Source organism: Equus quagga, chromosome 13, assembly GCF_021613505.1.
Source record: "Equus quagga isolate Etosha38 chromosome 13, UCLA_HA_Equagga_1.0, whole genome shotgun sequence".
NCBI lineage: Eukaryota > Metazoa > Chordata > Mammalia > Perissodactyla > Equidae > Equus > Equus quagga.
In genome coordinates, this window is record NC_060279.1 from 28368071 (window position 1) to 28390844 (window position 22774).

General features: G+C 42.2%; 1 protein-coding gene across 2 annotated transcripts in view; it reads left to right on the plus strand.

The window, feature by feature from the left end:
• Window positions 1-22774, plus strand: part of LOC124250855 (carboxyl-terminal PDZ ligand of neuronal nitric oxide synthase protein-like) — a 213165-nt gene that overhangs the window by 90329 nt on the left and 100062 nt on the right. Inside the window, exon 2 of one of the 2 annotated variants that reach the window (XM_046683119.1) lies at window positions 3255-3360. The exons of the other annotated variant lie outside the window; for it this stretch is intronic. The gene's annotated coding sequence lies outside the window, so the exon portion shown is untranslated. The remainder of the gene's footprint in view (window positions 1-3254; window positions 3361-22774) is intronic. 2 annotated transcript variants of the gene reach the window in all.

A 22774-nucleotide genomic window follows, 5' to 3' on the forward strand; every position in this document is an offset into this window, starting at 1 on the left:
CACCAGCCCTGTGGACCAGCTGGGGTAGCTGCTGTGTGCACGGCCCTGATGGTGATGCCGCAGGTGTCCCGATTTAGACTTCTGTCTGCTTGTAACATTTTTGAAAAACCAAGAGTTTAAATGTGGCTGGTCACACCCTCCCCCAGAGGACCACCCTTCTACCTATCACTTGCGTTCTTCTTCCTCTTGTTTCTCTGTGGACACGGTATCAGCCAGAGAGCTTTTTCTTGAACTTTCATAACCCCAAAGCTGACCTTCCTTCTGCTTTCATGCCTCAGCTTCCCAAATACCTCGGAGCCCTACCCGTTCCCTTCATCTCAGGATCACCTACTGCTTCAGCCAAACCCTCTGATAGCCCCAGTGGGTCTGCCCTGCCTGTCCCACTGCCAGGGCAGGTGACTTTGGATCTCACCTGTAGTGCCATCTTTCCTGGGCTTGTGTGTGTGTCTGTAGTAGTGTCTCAGCACCTACAAAAACAACCTGTTTATTTGTGAGTTCATTAGCATTAGCTCAGTTAATGCGTGATGCTGAGGAGCTGTAGGAATAGAGGTAGTCTGAGTAAACAATATGGTGCCCTGTCATCTTGGGCCTGGACTATTCTGCTCTCCTGCTAGGCCCTCTCAGCTCATGTTCTGCTGTGTCTGTAACTCTTCCCTGGGTTCCTCGAATTCCCACAGCGCTTATTCCCTGTGCGATTCACTTGACACCTTTACCTATTCACTTGCAATTATGAGTTAGCTTTTCACATGTCCTTGTCTTGTTCCTCGAGATATAACACGATTCTACGTGCAGGGACCATGTTTTCTCATGCTTTGGGATTGCCTGTAGCTGTGCTGTTCAGTTCAATAGCCACTAGCCACATGTGGCAATTTAAGCTTAAATTAAAATAAAGTAAAATAAAAAATTCAGTTTCTCAGTTGCACTCACCACATTTCAAGTGCTTAGTAATCACATATGGCCAGTAGCTAGTGTATGAGCACCGATGAAGAACATTTCCATTATTCTAGAAAATTCTATTGGACAGTGCTGTTCTATAGCACCTGGTACATATCTGACACCTCATTGGCCCCAAAATATTTACTGATGGAGCCCTCAGATTAACAAAGCCTGTTCTCATGGGTGAAGCTGAGGGCAGTGACAGATGTAGGGAAAAAGTGATATTTTGCCTTATCACAATTATGAACTGTCAGAGAAAAAAAACACACTTTGCATTTTTAGAAAACCAAAATCAACCAGATTACCCTGTTTAGTTCTGGTCAATAAGTGAAAGTTTAGGCATTTCCCATAATCCTGCATTCCCTGGCTCAAACAGTTTTATCCTTGACTTTTGTGATGCTGACATCTGAGAAAATGTCACCTCCTTTGTGGATATAATCTTGTGAGAAAGTTGCAGTTTCTCTACCAGGAACAGAAAAATCTTGTGGGGTTTTTCCTTTTAAATATCTGTTGATTTTTTTAAAAAAATGTTTTTGCTGACACAGACAAGTAGTTTGGTTGAAGATTTATCTTTTTAAATGCATGGATCCGGAGAAATAAGAAGCAGGCATATCCTGTACCAAGGAAATGATAATTCCTACTGTGGGGAGATAATGTCAGCTCCTGGAGAGGGTCCTTGGTGGTTGAGGAGGAAAAGGGAAGTTAGGATTCCTGGATTCTGGAGCTGTGTGATTTTGGGCAACTTGGCCAAACCAAGTCAAGAACCATTTTCTTGTTTTTCTAATAGGAGCTTCTGATGAAATATTTGTGTCATTGTCTCTAAATTTTTTTTAAAGTCAGGACCTCATAGGGCTGGAGTTTCTGTTGACCAGCTGCAGCTTTAGGAGGGTGCCACTGGATGGGAATGAGATGTGTCATCATGTGTATGAGTGGGTGAACGTGAAAGCTACCACTGCCCCATGTGGCTAACACCTCCCCTCTCCCCCACACGCCATGTGACCCTAACAAGTGTTTGTAATTTTTATTTGAAAATAATCTGAATGTGTTTAGGCTGGTGGACCAATCCTCTCATTAAGATTTGATAAGCTGTCCAGGAGTGTAGAGAAACCTCCCTAGGCCTTCTTGCTTAGGGCCTTTGGACCCTGAAAGAGGAAGTATGTAGCTTGTTAATAAGATTCACAGATCAAAGTGAAGGTTGAAGGCGCTGGGAACCCTAGCAGAGGGTGAAGGTTTGATGCGGGCTCTCTAGTAGTGAGCATATAGCAGCAGGGAATAGTGTGCAGAGCTGAGAATGCCCCAAGGGCAAAGCAGTGGGCCTGGGAGAGGATGCGGAGCATGAGAAACTTGGATTGGGAGGCAGGACTGGCAAGCTGGCTCCACCACCACCTTGCTGGCTAGTAACAGGCAAATATGTTGGTCATTTTACCGTAAGGAATATGAGGCCCAGAGAATCTACATGAATGTGTTTTTTATAGTGGCTGGCATGTCGTGAGAGGCTGTGATTGGTGGGTGGTCCAAAGAACGGGCGTGAAGATGGTATGTTCTAAATTATAAACTACTATAGTACTTTATAGTATACCTTAGTTTATAGTATATTACTAATTATAACTATAGATCACTATAAGCCGGGAACGGGGCAGGGCATTTCATCAATACAATCTGTGGAGTGGGCGGAGTGAGGCTTCAATGGCTTAAGTAACTTCTCCTGGATCACATAGCTGGTAGCTGCCTGATCTGGGCTTTGGATCCAGACCTTTCTCCAAGCATGTATTCTTTCCACTATTCCTGCTTCCTCTCCAAAGAGGCTCTTTGTGGTCCATTTCAGTTCGGACATTCTACGATGCTGTCAAAATGCTTTTCTTCAAAAGGCCCTTTAAAAAGCTGTTAGAGCTCCAGGAATAGTACAGATTGAATGTGCTCATCAGTTAAACACATTTACATCTCCCTTGGGGCTGTGGAATTAGCATCTGTTAGGCTGTTCTAAAGCCTGGAGAAGGGCTCAAGATGACCTTGAAGAGCAGATTATTTGGAGGGGGCTTCCACAGTTTGTATTATAGATTGGTCACTTGGTTTTCCCCCCTCTCTTGGCACTTTTGACCACAACAGCGCTTCCTCTGGAAGCTGGAATCTGTCTCTTTTCTGTGTTTGCCTGTTCCAGCTGGACCTGGCCAAACTAAGTCAGCACCCCAGACCCTTCTCCAGGCAGTTCTCTCTTCTCCCTCCTTTGACTGTTTCATTCTGAGAGACCTGGGTGGCTGGCCCAGGAGAGGGATTTCAGGTATGGGTTACTTGCTGATGAAGATATTTTTTTTTTACAGGATAGGCAATGAATTGGTCTGAGCTATCCACATTCTCTGATTTCCTCTTCCATGACCTGCTGCTGCTGTGTGTAAGGTGCTAATTAGGACAGGAGTCCCAGCCAAGGTGAGAGCTGTAATCAGTGGCCTTAGAATGAGCAAGGTCAGAGGGCAAGGGAAATAATAGACAAAATAAACAAATGGGACTACATCAAACTAAAAAGCTTCTGCACAGCAAAGGGAACCATCAAAATGAAAAGACAACCTAACAATTGGGAGAAGATATTTACAAAACATATATCTGATAAGGGGTTAAAATCCAAAATATATAAAGAACTCATACATCTCAACAACAGAAAAACTGACAACCCAATTAAAAAACGGGCAGAAGATAGGAACGGACATTTCTCCAAAGAAGATATACAGATGGCCAACCAGCACATGAAAAGATGTTCAATATCATTAACTATCAGGGAAATGCAAATCAAAACTATAATGAGATATCACCTCACTCCCGTCAGAATGGCTATAATTAACAAGACAGGAAACAACAAATGTTGGAGAGGATGTGGAGAGAAGGGAACCCTCATACACTACTGGTGGGAATGCAAACTGGTGCAGCCACTATGGAAAACAGTATGGAGATTCCTCAAAAAATTAAAAATAGATCTACCATATGATCCAGCTATTCCACTGCTGGGTATTTATCCAAAGAACATGAATACATAAAGAAACATGCACCCCTATGTTCATCGCAGCATTATTCACAATAGCCAAGACTTGGAAGGAACCTAGGTGCTGATCAAGGGACAAATGGATAAAGAAGATGCAGTATATATACACAATGGAATACTACTCAACCATGAGAAATGATGAAATCCGGTCTGAATTTGTGGTTACCAGAGGGGAAGGGGGAAGGAGGAGGGCAAAGAGGGTGATTAGGCGCATGTATGTTGTGATGGATTGTAATTAGTCTTTGGGTGGTGAACATGATGTAATCTACACAGAAATCGAAATATGTAATGATGTACACCCCAAATTTATATAATGTTGTAAACCAATGTTACCACAATAAAAAAATTAATAAAATAATTTTAAAAATGTGAAAAAAAAAGAAAACCAATGAGCAAGGTCAGATGGATCCTTTGAAGAATAACCTCTGTAGCATCGTGAAGTCATTGCATGAATATAGTCTCACAAACGAGAAATGTTGAAAAACACACTATGCCAGTGATTATTTTGTGCATGAGCAAGCTAGCCCAGACTTTAAGGGTAGGAATGGGGTAAACAAGAATTGAATAAATTGGAATAGAGATGAGACAGGGGACAAACAGCATCACCTATATACCTAGTCCGACCCATGGGACTACTACTGGCGTCCTGGCAGAGCGTCTGAATGATTGTTCTCTTTGCTGTGACCTAATGTGTTGGTAAACATCCTCGCAGCCGTCTTCCTTACTTTGGCTTCTGGGCTGAACTTAATCTTCTAATGGATTTTACTCCCCTTCCAAAAGGTCTTTATTATATTCTAACTCCTTGTGAGTCCTTGGGATTTTCCGTTGTTGGCCAGACAGCTACATTGACTTGGACACTATTTAATTTACTGTTTACTTTCTGACCTACATAAAGCATCTTTGAATGCCAGCATCACTCATCTTATTCTGCCACGTTTGCTTGTCAACTTCTTTGCTTTGTCCTCCTCTCTTAGACACACACGTGCATGTGTGCACACAAATGTGTGGCTTGTTAAATGGAGTAAGAGGGTCTCTTGTCTCAAGAACAGAGCAGCTGATGATGCAAAAGTCATTTCTCAGGAAGTCTTATGGTCCCTCATGTATTTGGTCTGAGTTAGGAATTTTGATTTTTCACCCTGACCACTGGAGCCAGAACCTAGAGCTGCCTGTGAATGTGCCCCTCATTTGGGAAATCGCTTGTTTTAGATGATCTCTTAATGATTCGAAGCCCTTCAATCATAAACACTTCCTAAGCACCTTCTACTTACATGGTATTCTCTTCTCACTCCAAACTATTCCTAGGGGAAACTGACTTTTGTTTAGATCTTTCCCAAGGAGTGATGAGAAAGGTTGAGTGTTAGAGGTGAAAGGGCCACATGGAGGGGAGATAAAAGCACAGCAAGGGTAGGTGGGACATCACAGATAATAAAAACTTAGCTCATTACACAGCCACCCATATTCAGGCCTTGAATCTGTGACAAATGCCACAGAACCTTCTGGCTGGAGGAGTATTTAGAAAGGCACCTCTGGTGGGAACTTGCCAAAAGCCAGAGAGTTGACACATTGGGAGGACAGTGAAATCCTGTAGCTTTCTCTGTTCCCATCTGTATGTGATTTTCTAATAAGTGCTGCTGGAGGTAGCATATGGGCAGTAAGAAATCCAGGTTCAAACCTGGCACACACATAAAAACTGTCAAAGGCAACATCGTCTGTAGTGACACATCGGTGGCAGAGGGGAAGTGGCCATCTGCTGCAGGTGTAGCATCTTGAGGCCTGGATGCCATCTTAGTGCCGTGGATCACCTTGATTGTAACCCATGGTTGCTGGACTTGACTTAGCCATTCATCACTTCAGATTTTCTCTATTAGCCATAGACATTTCCTTTTTGTCCAAATTCAGAGATGACATTTCCCCCTTTAAGCAACTCCATTAATCAGATATACCAGATTTATTGCCTTGTTTTGGTTATTTAAAAAATTGTCCATGAACTGTCCCCTGGCTAAATTTCAAGCCTTATTTCTAACCACTCTCCTGTGCTCGTTTCCTCCCAGGGCAGGGGGCTATTTGCATTTCCTGAACACTGCACTGGTATCCGGAGGCTACTGCACATGTTCTGGCTGCCCAGCCTCCCCCAGCCCTCATATTCCCGTCCTCCCTTGTCTCCCTGGCAAGCCCCTAGTCATCCTTCCACTTTATCACACACTGTTCATAACACTGAATCAGAATTATTAGACATCTATCTTTTCTGACCAGTCTGTGATCCCTGTGAAAGCAGGAACCACGTCTTAATAATTTTCATATGCCCTGTTTGTAAAATAGTGACTCCTTACTCCTATATCTCCCAACAGGACTATGAGTGAGATGTGGGGGTGTGTGGGAGAGAATTGATGGAAGAGTAGCCTACATGGTAGGAGATACAGCTCCCACCACTCATCTTATTGTAATCTTCTTCTTCCATTGAATCTACCTGTACTTCCCTCAGTTCTTCTCTCCTAGCTTGGTTTATTTCCCAGGATGACACATCAGTGGTCTTTCGTAGTTCCATGTGTCTTCTATCCCATGGTTCAACTCTTAGTTCCAGGTGTTTTTGTCTCCTCACAGGTCAAGCCTTTAAGGTCCATGGTGGAAATCTTCTGACAATAGTGCCCGTCTGACCTGTTGTAGGATTGGGTGATGTTCTGACAGGTGTTGATGGTCATTCTATGCCGTCTGTATTTGTTTGTGCTGCTTCATACATGTGAGTTTTCAGGGAGAGGAGAGTGCCCACAAACAAGTCTACAATTAGGATAAGTAAATGGGTCTTTGTAGGATTTATCATCATTAAATACTGAGGGTCAAGTGCTTATATAAACCTGGTGGGTTTGACATAGGTCACTAATGAAGGAGTAGTCCCAAGGTTGGCAGCGTGTGTTATGGGGGTTCACAGTGGCTTGTGTAGGATTACGTTTGGTTGATTCTATTAGGACCCTTTCTCTCAGCTTGTAAACGTTGTGTTTGACATATTCGCCATTGCTCAAGCCTCACCATCCTTCTTACCATTGCTCAGGGAGACTAGAAAAGACAACCTGTCACTTCTGGTAGGCTTGTTTAGTTATGATTCTCATCATCTGGGACAGAGTGCTCACATGTTTGTACATGTGGTCTCTCTCTGAGAACACACCCCTGTGCATACTCATCTTCTCTTAGTTAGATTGCCTTTGGGCGACAATTTGGGCAACATTCTCAGTCTTTTAAAAGACTATCCCACATCCAGAAAGGCATTCTTAAGATGTTTCTGGAGTTGTAAATCAGACTACTAATTATAAATATGTGAAAGAATGTGCTAGTTGCTCTCCATATGCACAGTGGCCATTTCTAACAATCCCAGTATATTCTCTTTTGTTTATATAAACAATCCGAGGATGCTGCTGGTGTCTGATTTTCTTCTCCATTGATTTTTGGTTTTTATGCTTGCTTTTGAACATGTTTTGTTCAAATTTTGTATAATAGTTTGGCTTTGCCATTCTTTGTGCCCAATTTCATCAATATAATTCCATTGTTGAGTACTAACATGAGTGTGACTTGGTTCTTATATTTTCTTGTGGAATTTGACTGCATATGAGATTATTTTTCTTTCTTAGTTGCACTGCCAAAAAATCATTACAATTTGCTTTCAATTATGTTCGGTTCACAGAATATAAACACAAAAGTCAAAAAACATTAAAGACGTTTTAAATGTTTTTAAAGCATTGAAACATTAACATGCATTTGTTATAGGGTTGCTCGTCTTATTTTAAGAAAAGTTAAATTTCTTGAATCTGGCTTGCACAAAGTAGAGTGGATTACATTTCAGAAAGAAATTTAGCAGTTGTATTTCCTAGTTGCATTTATTCCCTGTTTATCTGTAATTTTTAAAATCTGCACTTTGTGATTGTTTTCCTCCAAAGAAACCAAGACACCCTTAAAAAAGCACATTAGCTAACAGCTTGCATATTCCAATTACATTGTTTGAGGTTTGTGTCTTTGAGAATCCCTTGTAGTTTCTCCCCCTTTGAGAGTGTGGTAGTGATGTTTCTATGGAAACAGTGATGTCATGGGTATGAATGGGACTTAGTGACCACCAAGAGTGCCATATATCAAGGCCGGTGATAGAGCCCAGCTTTACCTATGAAGTTGCTGATGGGGCTCTGTTGTCAGCAACTTGAAATATAGATGACTAGGAGGAAAGTAGATTTGTGTAGCAATTCTGGACAGCCTGTATGCAGTGTGTGTGTGTGTTTGTGAAGCCATGTGTATGTGATTGTGAAATAAATCCTGCTTCACAGTTTGACTTTGGATCATCTGGATTCCCAGGTCTGTAGGGTGGGAACTTATAACCTATGAAATCAAGTTCCCAGCATCTATGGAAGGAGTAAGGGAGAAATATGTTCCCAGGGTTTGATGGTCAGATACATAAGGCTTGCAACGTCAGGATTAATACAAACAGGAGCTTTGTAATGCATGTAATATATAGGCATTGATATAGAGTAGACATACAATTCCCACTTTATATGGCACAGGTTGCTCTATTTTTTCATTGTTGTATATTTTTAGTTTTCCTCTACTTTCCCTCTTTTTCTGTTTTATCCTTTGCTTTATGTAGCTGTCAGTGTGCCTGCCTGTGCTAGGCTGAATAATGGCCCCTCAAAGATGTCCACATCCTGATTGTTACCTTACATGGCAAAGGAACTTTGCAGATGTGATTAATCACCCATCTGGAGACTCTTAATTAATCTGGTTTATCCTGCTAGGACCAATATAATCACAAGGATCCTTATCAGAGTGAAGCAGGAGGGTCAGAGAGAGATTTGAAGATGCTACACTTCTGACTTTAATGATGAAGGGGCAATGAGTCAAGAAATGCAGGCAGGCTCGAGAAGCTGGAAAACTCAAGGAAATGGATTCTCCAAAAACAATGCAGCCCTGTAGACTCATTTTATTCATTTTAGACTTCTGACCTCCAGACCTGTAAGAAATTAAATTTGTATTATTTTAAGCCACTCAGTTTGTGGTAATTTGTTACAGCAGCTGTAAGAAACTAATACACTGCCCCTGGCTGTCTCCCTCCTAATTTGATGCATTAAATCAGATGACTGAATTTGTTAGAAATACACCATCTGTCCAACAAACATTTGTTGTCAATTACATGTCAGATATGCAGCATGAAATAAGACACAATGTGTTCCAGATGTCAGCTTTGCTATGCACGTAGTCCAGTGGGAAGATTGAACTGGGACAAGACAGCTAAACACATCATTGCAATCTAATGTATTAGATGCCAAAATTAAATTATGAACAAAGAGTGATAGGAATTCAGAGGAAGGGGGAAACTATCTTATTTTAGGGGATTCAGAATGTTTGGGCCTTACAGAAGGAATGGATGTGTGTTTGGCGGGTGGACAGGGGGAGTGTGTCATGAGAGGCTTGCCTGATAGAGAATGTGGTAGATGGGCAAAAACCATTCCAGGTAATGCAAAAAGTGTAATTCATCCCAGGTTGATTTGCATTGAAGAGAAGTAGATGAAGACTCCTGCAGGGACTCACCTCTGTTTTGGTTTTCTAAGGTCCTCCTTGCCTTTCATCCTGCATGTTGGCTGGGTATTTGGGCCTATAAGCTGCAAAATTTCACCTGTGGCTAAGAGAAGCATCACTTATAAATGTAAACCAAAGGAACACCTAACCTGTGACTAGTGTACTTTCTGGAATATTCTAGAAGCCCTCGTTGTTTCATTGACCACAGCAAAGAGCAGCTCCTGATCCTAAGATCAGCTTTGTTCTCAGATGCTGGAGGTTCTCGTAGGTATCCTCATTAAATCCCTCAACAGTGAATAGTGTCACAAAATATAACCAGTTTCTGTTTTAGTCCAAATTTCTTTGTGATTTTTTTGTTTGTTTTGTGGGATGTACTTCAGCATGGTAGTAATCTAGTGATATTCTAATGGGAAGATATTGTTAGCTCACAGCAGGAAAGAATGAAGAACACAGAATCATATTTAGATTAGCTTATATTTTATGAAGGGAAAATAGGGCATCTGGTTCACCAAGAATTTATAGATACTTTTAACTGCAAATTATGCAGAATGACTTAGCATTCCTTTGTTCCTACTTAACAGTTGTCATCACATCCAAAATATTTATGAGTACTAGCTAAGTGCAAAGCTTTGTTTAAAGTTCTCTGAGAGGTTTAAAGATACCAGTAATCTTACTAGTAACATAAAAAAAAAAACAAACTATTTAATCATTTAACCCATTTATTGAGCCCTTTAAATGAGCCAGGCACTTTTCTCATCTCTCTAGATATATTGTCTTGTTTGATCTTTAGAAGAATTGCTTACTTGCTGCCCATACTCCATTTTCTCTCCTCTCTCTCATGTTAAACTGACTTCTAGCCCCATCATTCTGCCAGAATAATTCATATTAAAAGAATTAATGATCATTTTTTCCAGACTCATCGGATGGTTTCCAGTCATCTTTCTTGACATCTCAGGAACATTTGTCACCATTGATCATCACAGTCGCCTTTAAGTCTTTTGGCTTTCACAATACATCACACCCTGCTGGCCATCCTTTCTATCAGATTGAACCATATAGAAATTGCTGGTAATCAACCATTTTGGTCCACCAATCAGCATTTTCCTGTGGTTTCATAGAGAAGTGAATCCTCCGATGGTAGTCTATAAATATTGGAGTTCTCTCTTCTTTTCTCTCTTTACTCTCCCCTAGGGAATCTCATATACATTCACAACTATACACAACCAGTCCAGAATCTATATTTCTGGCGTAGACCTCTTCTCTGATTCCAAATTTTGATTATTTTTCCCACTGCCCACTGGACATCTCTTCTTGGATTTCTCAAAGGCACCTCAAAATCATCAAGTCTGGTATCACACTCTTGATCTTCCTCCATAAATCTGATACTCTTCCGGTTATCCTGATCCAGTGACTGGCACCACCATGTATCCAGTTGCACAAACATTAGAAAGCTCCCTCTTGGTTCCTCACTCTTCCTCCAGTCCCATATCCCATCCAGTTCCAGGCCCGTTGCTTTTACTTTTAAACTAGGTCTTGAATCCAGCAACTTCTCTGCATTTCCAGCACCCTCCTAGTCCTCCTAGTTCAAGTGGACTATTACAGTAGCATCTGAATGCTCTTCATACATCTAAGCCAGGCTTGCCCCACCCTCAATCTGTTCTTCATACTACGATGAGTGAGCTTTTGAATTCAGCATCTTCAGCCATGCCCTACCTCATCCTCCCAACCTAAACATGTCCATTGCTTCCTTTTCCTCTTAGGCTAAAGGCCACACTTCTTAACGTGACCTATAAGGCCTACACAATGGCCCCCTATCTACCTCTTTAGTGTTCTCTTCCTTCACCGCTCTCCTCCTTGTCTTTTCCAGAGTTGCACTGCTCTTTTTTCTGTTCCTTTTGGCCTCCATAATCCCTCCAGCCCAGGGCCTTTGCCTATGCAATGAGCTTTGCCTCGAATGTTTTTCCTCCCTTCTTGGTCTACTTAGCTTCTGTTTACGTTTTAAATTTTAAGTGTCACTTCCTCAGAGAAGCCTCCCTTCTCTTTCCTGACTAGGCCACTTCTCCCTATTATAAGTTCATTTTCTTTATGAATATCCTCAGTTGCAATTTTATGTGAATTTGTGTGATTCTTTGCTGTGTATATCTTCCAAACTACTCTGAGTTAGGTAATGTTGATCCCATTTTACAGATGAGGAAACCATGGCAGGTGATTTGCCTGAGATCATTCAGCTAGAAGGTGACTGATCTGGGAATTCAACTCAAATCTTTGTGACTCTATATTTAGTAGTGTTAAGTTCAGCCATGAGGATCAGGAATACCTAAAATAACAGAAGCTTGCGTAAGATGGAAGTTTTTCTTTCTCACATAAATACTGTCCCAGGGAGGCCTGGTAGCCCATGGTATCAGAGACCTTGGCTCCTTATGTGTGTTGCTCCCCCTGGTGTGACCTTGACCTTGTTGTCCAACATGGCTTTGAGGCTGGGGAGGAGCAAAGGAGACACATGCAACAGTTTCTTAAGAAAGATTTCCCAAAGCTGCCATAGGATGCTTCTGTTTATGTCCCCTTGGCTGCAACTTAGTCTCATGACCACATAAACTACAAGGGAGGCTGGGAAATGGAGGCGTTATTCCAGGTGCCTATGTACTAGCTAAAAATTGGGGTTTCTATTACTGTGGCAGGAGAATTGGTGTGTACTGGGAAATTACAAGCAGTTTCCACATAGACTGTGAAACCCATGTTCTTGATCACTGGGCTGTAAGTCCTTGGCCTCAAGGATCTCCATTTTATTAGAAAAACAAAATATAAGCAGGTAAAATGTTAACAGTGAGAGACAAATACCAGTGAAGTACAGTAATAGAATGTTACCCAGCATGTGGGATGTGTATGGGAATGCCAGGTGATTTGTGGTAGTTTCCAGGAAGGTTTCAGGTGTTGCTTGGGCATGGCAGTCCATAACCACGAATTGCCTGGTAAGAAAATTATTCCCTTTCTAATTTTGTTTCAGTCTGCCTGATGAGACCAAGACTTGATATTAATTGATCGTTACCACCACTCTGGTGCTGGTTTTACTTTTTAATCTCGTTGGTGTCAGTGAACTCTTTGTCTTCTGGTTCTTGGCATTTTCCTCCCTACTGAGTCTTAAACATGGTTTCTTTTGTTGTTGTTGTTGAATGCCTTGACCAAAGGGCTATCTTTCTTCATATTCTGGAATAGTTCTGCATTGCCTTCTGTTGAATGCTGGGTTTCTAACTAATCCTCATGGAAGAACCTGTTAATTATTAAAACATTTCACCAGGATGCTTATAATTCTGATCTTTTGTCCCTTTCTACCTAAAGGATACATGTTCCAGTAGTGAGCTGTGGAATGTTAGGCCACAGTGTAATGGCTGCTCTTTTGTAGTTGTTAAGTTGTTGGTAAAGTGACTTCTTAGGAAGGCACATGGAAGACTCAAACACTTTTTACAGTCTCTGAAGATAATGGTACCATTACATTGTGATACTGAATGCTGTACATAAGAGCTTCTCTCTGTTCTGTAGCATAATATAATGGAGGTGGTCCACGTGGTTCTTGACTGACTCTTGTTTGTTGGTAGCAAGGGTCAGACAAATATAAACGGATCATAGTGACATGTAGTGAGTAATTATTGGGATTTTTTGACATAGCCAAAGAAAGAGAACCATGGCTTGGAGTAAATGGAAAAACTAGCAGGTGGATCAGAGCTGTATGTTCCCCCACTGAGGTAATGTTACTTCCAAGCCAATATTTGAAGAGAGAAGAGCTTGCTTCTATTACAGTTTTAGCATCACTGAAATTGGTGGAGGAAATCATATAGAATTTTCCCAAAGGGCCCCACTAGTGTTAGGGAATGTTCATGAAACCTGGTGGATTGGCTATATGTGTTTATCTCCTCTCCCTCCTATCTGTTTATCTCCTCCCCCTCCTGAAGCCTTGCTGAAATAACCATTAGGACAAAGAGAACAAGAGAGGAAATAGTCCATAAAGAGGTTTCAACAACTGTTTTTAAGAGACGGAATGCCTGGGTGCATTGATGGCCTTAATTGAGCAGAGGCAGCCTCAGTCTGAGGTCTGTGGAAGGGGATACTGATGACAGGTGAGTTGATTGACTGATGTGGGGAAACTCTGGAAAGGCTCGAGGCATAGAGGTACCATTTGTTGTAAAAGGTAGGGGTAATGTACCACGAGTTAAAAAAAGATTTTAAGAAGAAGTCTTCATGTTGAACTAGCGCTAGTTGAACTATAGCTCTTTCCCGTTTCTCCTTACAATCACTACTTGTGAGAAGATTTTTCTCTGGAGAAATTGATTGGTCTCAGAGAAAAGATCTCTAGGCCTTGACATTGGAAGTTTTCTGCAGCTTCAGGCCAGTTTGCATCCTGATCACTCTACAGTAAAGCTCACTGGTCAGTGAGGCCTTCCAGACAACTAACCACCCTCCCCCACCCCTCCCCTCCCCTCACCTCCCTACCCTGGAGCATTTCCAGTCAGCTTTTGACTTCTTCCTTCTTAAAATGGTTGGGCAACCCAAAATCATGAAATATTTGAGGAAACTCTCCCAACATAAAAAGGAGAGAGACCAAAATAAATAAATGGAAGGAGGAAGCTGAAGAAAGCTGGAGATAGCAGAGATTGGAAGGAAACCTGGAAAAACAAACAAACAAAAACTAGAATTAAGACACTACCTCCTGAAACAAGAACAGGATGCTATGAAAAGGAAATAATCAGAGAACTTAGAATACGATAGTCAAACTAACAAAGAAATCAGTAGAAAGGCTGAAAGGTTAAAGAGAAGAAATAAGCCAAAAATTACAATAGGAATACAAGTTAGGAGAGAAAAGATGACCAAATCAGAGAATCAGTCCAGGGGATCCAACATCTGATAAGTGTGAGTTCTAAAACAGAGAAAACAACAACAAAAAACAAATAGGAAATTGTCAAAGAAGCAATAAAAGAAAAATTTCTAGATTGATCGATTGAAGTTTCCAGATTGAAAGGACTCACTGAATAACCAGCACTATGAAAATGAAAGGACCCAGTGAGTACCCCAGGCACAGCCACGCAAACCAGGACCCCTCAAGAATCAATTCCTTCTGCAAGCGTTCAGTGCTGTAGCCCTTCTCATTGGCTGCCCATTCCGTCTTAGAAGGGGCCACATTGTATGAGCAGAGGAAGAATCAGGTTCTGTCTTTTAAGCTCATTGAGTTTGGGAGATGCCAGTCACCTTGCAGCCAGTTTCTCATGGTCAAATACCCCTTACGGTGCCTTGGTTATCTTAATTATTCATCATCGAATGTTCTTGTTTTAAAATTGGATTTCTTTTTATTCTTCGTAGTGACTGGAGGGGGAGTCGAGAGAGACAGAGATGTGACATGAGTGACTTTCCTCTCCCTTTTGGAGATGTAATTTGAAACATTAAGAAAGGGAATAATAGCCGATATTTTGGGAACTGGAATTGATAAACACATTCAAGTTTTAAACATCAGTGCTCATTTTTGAGCAGTGATCTGGGTGTAATTGGTTGCAACCGAGTATCATCCTGATCAAAAAGGGGTTGGGAAGAAATAAAATGAACCCAGCTCATTTTAGTCTGGAGAAAAATAGTTCGCTTTTTTGGCACAATTGTTCTAAGCCAATAAATTGTTAAAATGACATATTATTTTGGGACTTAGTCATAGAAGATCCTTTGATTTAGGCTCAGAATGTGATGATTGCTACAAAACAAGGTGACCATTAGATATGATTTTCTAAGGGCTCTAGCTACTATTCTTTTTTATTTTTCAATTTTCTTTTCAAAAAGTCAGAAAGAGAAAAATTTACCTGTGGTCCACTCAGTAGCCTGATTTCCTAAAAGTTGTTAAGCTCTTAGGAAGAGAGAAGTAGGTCAAACAGGCTGAGTCTGTGTTTCTGAAACTGAAATCACTTTTCAAAGTGTTGAGCTAAGAGTCTGAGGGGTGTTAACCTACATTCTGAGATTTTATGATGCTATGACTCTCCTTGATAATAGCCATTAAGATAACCAAATATTTAAAGAGGAAAAATAAATTGAAGGAGAAGGTTGGCCGTATTTGGAAGACTGTCTTCCTCCAAAATTAAATGGCAACTGGTCAAGAGTCTGCCCACTGGCGATATTTCTCCTGCCTGGGATCTGTCTGCCTCTGGGTGTGGGTAGCATTAACAGGCCTGGTGTTTTAGTGACATGTACCCTTTCTCACCTCCCTTATGAGTTAGCTTCCTTTGTGAGTCCTTGTTTCCTCCCCTGCCCTCTTCTGTTCTCCACACAGCACTATGATCTTTCTCCATTGTCAGATCAAGTCCTTATATTTGGCTGAAGATCCTATAATAGTTACTAAAGAGGATTCAAAGCTGAACCTATGTAGCAACTGCCTGCCAAGAACTTAGACTCTGGTTGAGAAGATGAGGAAGAAACATGTTCCAAGTTAAGAGTATTAGGTAAGAGTAGGAAATGCATTTTATATATAGCATTATCATAAAGTCAGTCCTAATTGCCATAGCAGTGTGGAAGAAATTCCTTCAGGAGAGGTTTTGTTGAGGTGATCTTTGAGGTAGAACATATGGGAGTGCTTTCGATAGATTAAGGGACCGAGACAGGAGTTTTAAGGTAGTCACTGCATAGGTAACAGTGCAGACTTGAGAACATCCAAGTACTATCTTCAGAATAGACAGGGAATAAACCACAGTGCAATGAACTATTGCAACATGGTATTTCAGACAGGTCAATGAGTTTCAGATTTCTCTTTTTAAAGCTAAGATCCCTTTTGTCTAACAAAGTGTTACAGGGAACCCCAACATATTAAACCTGAGACCCATAGGTGCTGTGGATGAAGCAGGATGCAGGAGGAGATGGTTGCGCATCTCCGCCTGCGTGGTTTCTCAACCCTAAAGTGGGAGTCTCTGAGGCTTTGTCACAAACACAGGGCTTGGAAGAATACAGCTTAGAAACCTCTTGTTTCAGGGAGCAGCCTGGTGGGAGAAGGACAGCTGGCCACTTTGGGTCAGTTGGTAGAAAGTATTGAATGTCAGTTTTGAGTTTCTTGTTTAGGCAGTAGGTTGTTGACAGAAAGTTTTTGATCAGAACCTATTATATAGTGTTTCAGGAACATTAGGAGGGTGGCGGGGTGCAGTTCGTGTGCCCCCTCACTCTGCAGCATGATCCTTGGAACATCCCCCAGGGGTCCACTGAGGGTAGAGTGTTTCCTTTTTCAGACCAAGGAGCAAGATTTGTGTGGCTGAAATAACTTAAGGGGAGAAAGGGAGAAAAGACACAAGAGCCAAGTTGGTGAGCGTTGGGTGAGGTCAAATAGGTTGTAATAGCTATGAAAGTGCTCTGAAGTTTATAAAAGGCTATTGTGTACAAGACTAAATTATGTAAGTTAGAATGAATATCTTAGCAGTAATAATATTATGGTAGAGTAGGGGAAGGAGGCGGCCTTTGAATAGGAGAGCCCTGTTCAGCCTCGTGTGTGTGCTGCTTCTAAGGGCACAAGCTTAGCATTCACATCAGTACTAATGACCGAGCAGCTTGTGGTTTTCCTCTCGTACCGAGGGCTTTCTCGATTCCCTATACTAATCCCTTTTCCCCTGGCAGTGTGTGTGGAGAACAGGAAGGGCATTCTGCAGCATGTGTTCCAGAAGAATGGCTGGCTGAAGCTGAGGATGCTGCCAACCACATAGATTTCCCGTGCCCACTGAGGTCTCCGTGCAGGGAATGAAGTACAGACATCTGATGCTCCGAGGAGGAGAAACAAACCAGGAGAGGTGGCAACAGCAATAGAGAGCTTAGAGGGGCATGGTGTGAGGAAGAACTGAACCCACTGGATTCCCCCTTCCCCTCATGCTGAGACAGCCAGATGATTCCATCAGCTGTCCCCCTGCAGGCCTGCCCTCCACTGGCTGCTCAGGCATGCCTTCATTATTTAGCTTGTCCTTTTGTCTGAGTCGCACATACGGTAGCCTTTGCTTGGTGTGGATTCGCTCAGGAGGCAGCGATGTTCAGAAACCAACAGGTGGTAGGCTCGATGTGACTGTGTGACAGGAGGACTGAGACCCAGGCGAGACTTCTGCCTAGGAAACTAGGCTGAAAACATTTCTGTCCCTTGGAACAGTGGAATTTGATCTTAAATTCTGGCCTATAGAGACATGTCGAGGCCTGATTACAGCTCCTTAAGGCAATAGGTTATGCCCCCAAGTCTGGAATAGTGGCCTCCCATAGGGCCTACTTACCAGACAGAATTGACCAGGCTTGGAAGGCTGTTTTGGTGGTTTCTAATTTTGGTAATGATAAAAAGCTGGTGAACGTTCATGTACAGGTGTTTGTGGGAACATAAGTTTCCATTTCTCTAGGGTAAATACCTATCTGGGGTATTGCTGGGCGTATGGTAAGTGTATGTTTAGCTGTATGAGTAATTGCAGAACAGTTTTCCAGAAGGGTTGTGCTATTTTACATTGCCATCAGCAATGTACCAGAGGTCCAGCTGCTCTCCATCCTCCCCAGTGCTTGGTGGTGGTAGTATTTTTAAATTTCACTGTTCTAATAGGTACGTAGTGGAATCTCATAGTGGTTTTACATTGCATTTCCCTAATGGCTAACGATGTTGAACATCTTTGCATGGAAGGCCATTATTCCAGACTTGGGGGAATATCGTAGTGTCTTACAGAGCAGTAACGAGGTCTGGACATGTCTCAGTAGGCCCTGAGACTCAAGATACAGACTCCAAACAGCTCCAGTGGGCAAAAATAATTTTTCAGCCTAGTTTCTAGGGCCGGAATCTCACCGCAGTCACGATTCGTCCTGTCACACAGCAACACTGAACCAACTACCAAACCTTGTTGGCTTCCTTTCACGTGCTTATTTGCCTTCCTATATCCTTGGCTGGAGTTTTGTTCTTTTGCCCAATTTTCACTTGGCAGTTTCTTTATCGAGTATTCTGGATATGTCTTTTGTCATATGTGTAGTTCGTGAATATTTTCTCCCATTCTGCCGCTTGTCTTTTTATCCACTTCAAACTGGCTTCCATTGAACAAAAGCTTTAAATTTTGGCGAAATCCAGTTTATCAATTTTTTTTTCTTTATGGGTTATGCTTTTGGTGTCATGCCTAAGAATTTTGTATAACCCCAGGTCATGAAGATTTTCTCCCATGTTTTCTTCTGAAAGTTGTATAGTTTTACATTTAAACCTGTGACCCATTTTGAATTAGTTTTTGCATGAGGCGTGAAGTTTATATCAGTGTTCATTTATTTGCCTGGTCTGGTCACATCTCACTCCCGGTGGTTCATTTTCTTTTCCTGACAAGTTTGACTTTTGATTTCCATCGGAGGTGGTAAAAGTTGGCCTCAGATCACAGACAAGTTGCTTCATGGGAAAAGAATCCCAGGGTTAGGCCCCATGTCAGAAATATGTCTGGCTATTTCACAGTTCTTAGTAGGGCTTTTTTTTCCCTATTTTCATCCTCACTTCTGAATAGTCACTTTATTTTAGGTCCACGTTTCAAATCTCATATACCTCCTGAGGCCCCCTCATATGTTTTCCGTTCTCTATGCAGTGGTCTCATTCCTGTCCTGTGAGTGTCACAAGCATTGTGCTTGGTACTTGCACTTGATGTCATAGGGAGGGGACAAATTCAGAAGAAACTCGGAGGTAAAGCAAGGTTGACAAACTATGTCTTGTGGGTCAAATCCAGCCCACCGCCTGTTTTTATAAAGTTTTATTGGAACATAGCTATAGCCTTTCATCTGTGTATTGTCTAAGGCTACTTTTGTGCTACAGCGGCAGAGTTGAATAGTTGGAACAGAGACCACACGGCCCTCAGAGCATAAAATATTTCCTCTTTTGCCCTTTGCAGAAAAATTTGCTGACCCCTGGAGTCGAGGCTGGTACTGGGGATGAGTTTGGGGAAGGGTATTTTGCTAAGTCCTGTAGAAAACAAAGACTGTCAGTGCTTTTCCCGCATAAACCATCCTGGCATCTTTTGGCCCAGCATCACTTGTTGTCATAGGAGTTTGGAGGAAGTAAAATTGGGGACAGCCTTGGTGTCACCTAGTAGTGAGGGGCGGAATGGGAAGATGAGATGGAATGGAGATTGTGTGGTGCATCTGAGTCAGCTCGTGTGGGGGGGTGGGGAGACTCAGGGAATTAGCGGTAATGACCAACATTTACCTCCTAGCCCTCCTTGCCTCTTGGTTTCTGTGGATCTGCTACTTCTTACTCTGCTTTAGTGGTCCTCAGCCTTAGGTGCACATTGGAATCACCTGGGAGCTTTAAAAAAATCCTAATGTCCATGCTGCACTCCAGACCAATTAAATCAGAATTTCTGGGGATGGGGTCTAGCTACCAGGATTTCTTAAGTTTCCCAGGTGGTTTCAGTGTACAGCCAAGGTTGAGAACCTTGGTTCCAGTTTTTAATCCCTTAGACCCCAAGGAAACATTGCCACCTACTGACAGTAGGAAATTATTATGCTTAGAAACAAGTCAATAACTCTTCAGATTCCACTCCAGTCTTGGAACTTGTACTCTGGATACTGTAATTTTTTTTGTTTGTTTTTTGGTGAGGAAGATTACCCCTGAGCTAACTAACATCTGTTGCCAATCCTCCTCTTTTTGCTTGAGGAAGATTGTCCCTGAACTAACATCTGTGGCAATCTTCCTGTATTTTGTATGTGGGATGCCACCACAGTGTGGCTTGATGAGTGGTGTGTACGTCTGCACTGAGGATCTGAACCCGCAAACCCCACACTGCTGAAGCAGAGCACACAAACTTAACCACTACACCACCAGGCCGGCCCCTGGATAATGTATTTTTATCATTTGTATGTTAGAATTTGATTTTTGGCCATCTTAAGATCACTCTGTCTCAATTTTTATATTATCCAGAATATTGACATATATAATTGATAGGAGTCATAGAATATTAGCACTGAAAAAAACCTTGGAGATCATTAGTTCAAACAGCTATCATAGCGAAAGACCTTTTGGGCTTATGTACTCCGGGTCTAGAGCCTTGCTACTCAAAGTGTGGTCCGTGAACCAGTAGTGTCTGCATAACCTGGGACCTTGTTGGAAATGCAGAATTCCCCCACCCACCAGCAGAATCTATAATTTAACAAGATCCCCAGGTGATTCATGTGGACCTTAGTTTGAGAAGCACTGCTTTAGAGAATGCTGTAAGTGGAAGCTTCTATGAGTAGATTTCAGATTCATTGTAGGAGTTACTTTTCAAACAGAGCTGCCAGCACTCTGTTAGAGGCTGAATGATCACTTGACAGAGACAACATTGTTACTTCTAAGAGCCCTCCCAACTCTGATTTCATTTTTTTCTCCTCTTTCCCAAATAGTTTCTTCAGTGTCTCCCAAGAATGACCCTCTTCTTCCTATCTCCTTATACCATGAACATTCATTGCAGCCATCTGTTCTGCTCACTATGATCTTCCCATTGTTTTCTCTCTTAAACCTAGAAATTCTCATGACCCTAATGGATGAGTGCAAGCACAGGTTTTCCAAATCTTCTCCCATCTCTTTCTCATTGTGCTAACAAGCCTAACCTTAGGGGAGAAGGTTCAGTGGATCAAAGGCTTGGGAGAGGCTCGGAAAGGGAGCCCCATGTAAATGCCTACATGACCCCTAAATTCCCTTCTAATTTGTATGCCCTGGTTCTCTGGAACAAAGTAGACTTTTTCAATATTAACACATCCTTTGTGCTCACCTGTGCTGTTATTGTTGAAAGCACTGCTACTGTTTCCAGGCAGGGGATTTTGAAAGCATTTTCTTATCCTGCTTCTGGGTCTGTACAGTGATTTCTTCAAGGCCTTTTCTTTATTCTTACAACCCAACGCTTGATATACGTTCCTGGTCTTTCCTAGGTTTCCCATTTCCAGTCTCTCTCCTTTCAGAATCCTCGGTGCTGGTGCCAAGATAGTGTTCGCCATCAGCCCTTCTGCTTTTTCCTTTTTTCAGACTCTAAAGAATGTAACTCCCTCCTACTTTGAGAATTTATTTTCTAGTTGAGAACGCTTCCCCATCTGTCTGCATCCTTTCTCCTTTCCATTCCCTTCCCTTGCTTCTGGGATCTTCCTGGCCTCACGAAACCACTTCCTTGTCGCTGTACCTTTTCCCCTACCTTCCTCAAGTGTGCCTGACCGTTAACTCTTCCTACAAGGGCTGTGAGGTTTGTGTTACAGTGAGTCATATTTAGAGCTGGGAAAGTTCTCAGAATCTAGCCCAATACCCTCATTCCACAGGAAGGAAGAGTGATATCCAGAGAGGTTAAGTGGTTTGCCCAAGGTCACAGAGCTAAGACTGCAAATGATTGATATGAAACAGCATCACTGTTCAAGCTCACTTCTTCAGGGGACTCCATAATACGTGATGTGAATTGTTTCGTTTAACTTTACAAAGGGAGTGTGGGGATGTGCGTGGTGGATGGTAAGGGGTACGGGGAGGTCCCAAAACGTGATTGATTGCCTTCTTTTGAAGAGAAGTAAATCAAGCCTTAGAAAGACAGAAGGATTCATCATTTGTCTCATAACCCTTTTTGAGGAAGAAAACCCTAAACCCATGATTCATAACTCTACTAAATACTGGCAAACTTTTATTCCTTCTAGTCATGTGTGTGTAGATATTAATTATACTGTTTAAGCATTGGGGTGTCTTTTTTCTTCCTCTAGAAGATGGTTTTAATGTCCCTTGTCTTCCTACTTACATGAGAGACTGTGTTAACCGCTTAGAGGAGGGTCTGGGGTAGACATTAGAGGAGAAGGATAGAATTGGTCATAGTCGGGGTGTGTTTTGTTTTATTTTTGGCTTTTCACCCACCTATGCCTCTGTTTTCACTTCAAAGAAAAAGGTTCCAAAACGTGTTTTTAATGTGCCGCAAGAGCTAGCAGAGGGAAAAGCAGCCTGAAAGCAGTGGATTATTAGTCGTGGTCCTTATCTTGGTTCATAAATCACCCCTTTGGGCCCCTTAATCATGTGGGTTGTTGTTCAGCTCCCTATGACCTGTCAGCATGCTCCCAGTTGGAAAAAGTGACGGCTGTGTTCCACGGCCTGTCTCGTCTCCTCTCCGCGGGGAGCAGCCGCCGCTCAGAGGCTCCCCTGAGTGCGCAGCCTGAAATTGCCTGCACTTAAGGCTGCCGCTGTCTGCCATCCGAGGGCCTGTTTAATTTGCCCTCTACCATCATGCTGGTCTCCTGACGCTGTGGCAGTGCCACCCTCCCACTCAACATCTG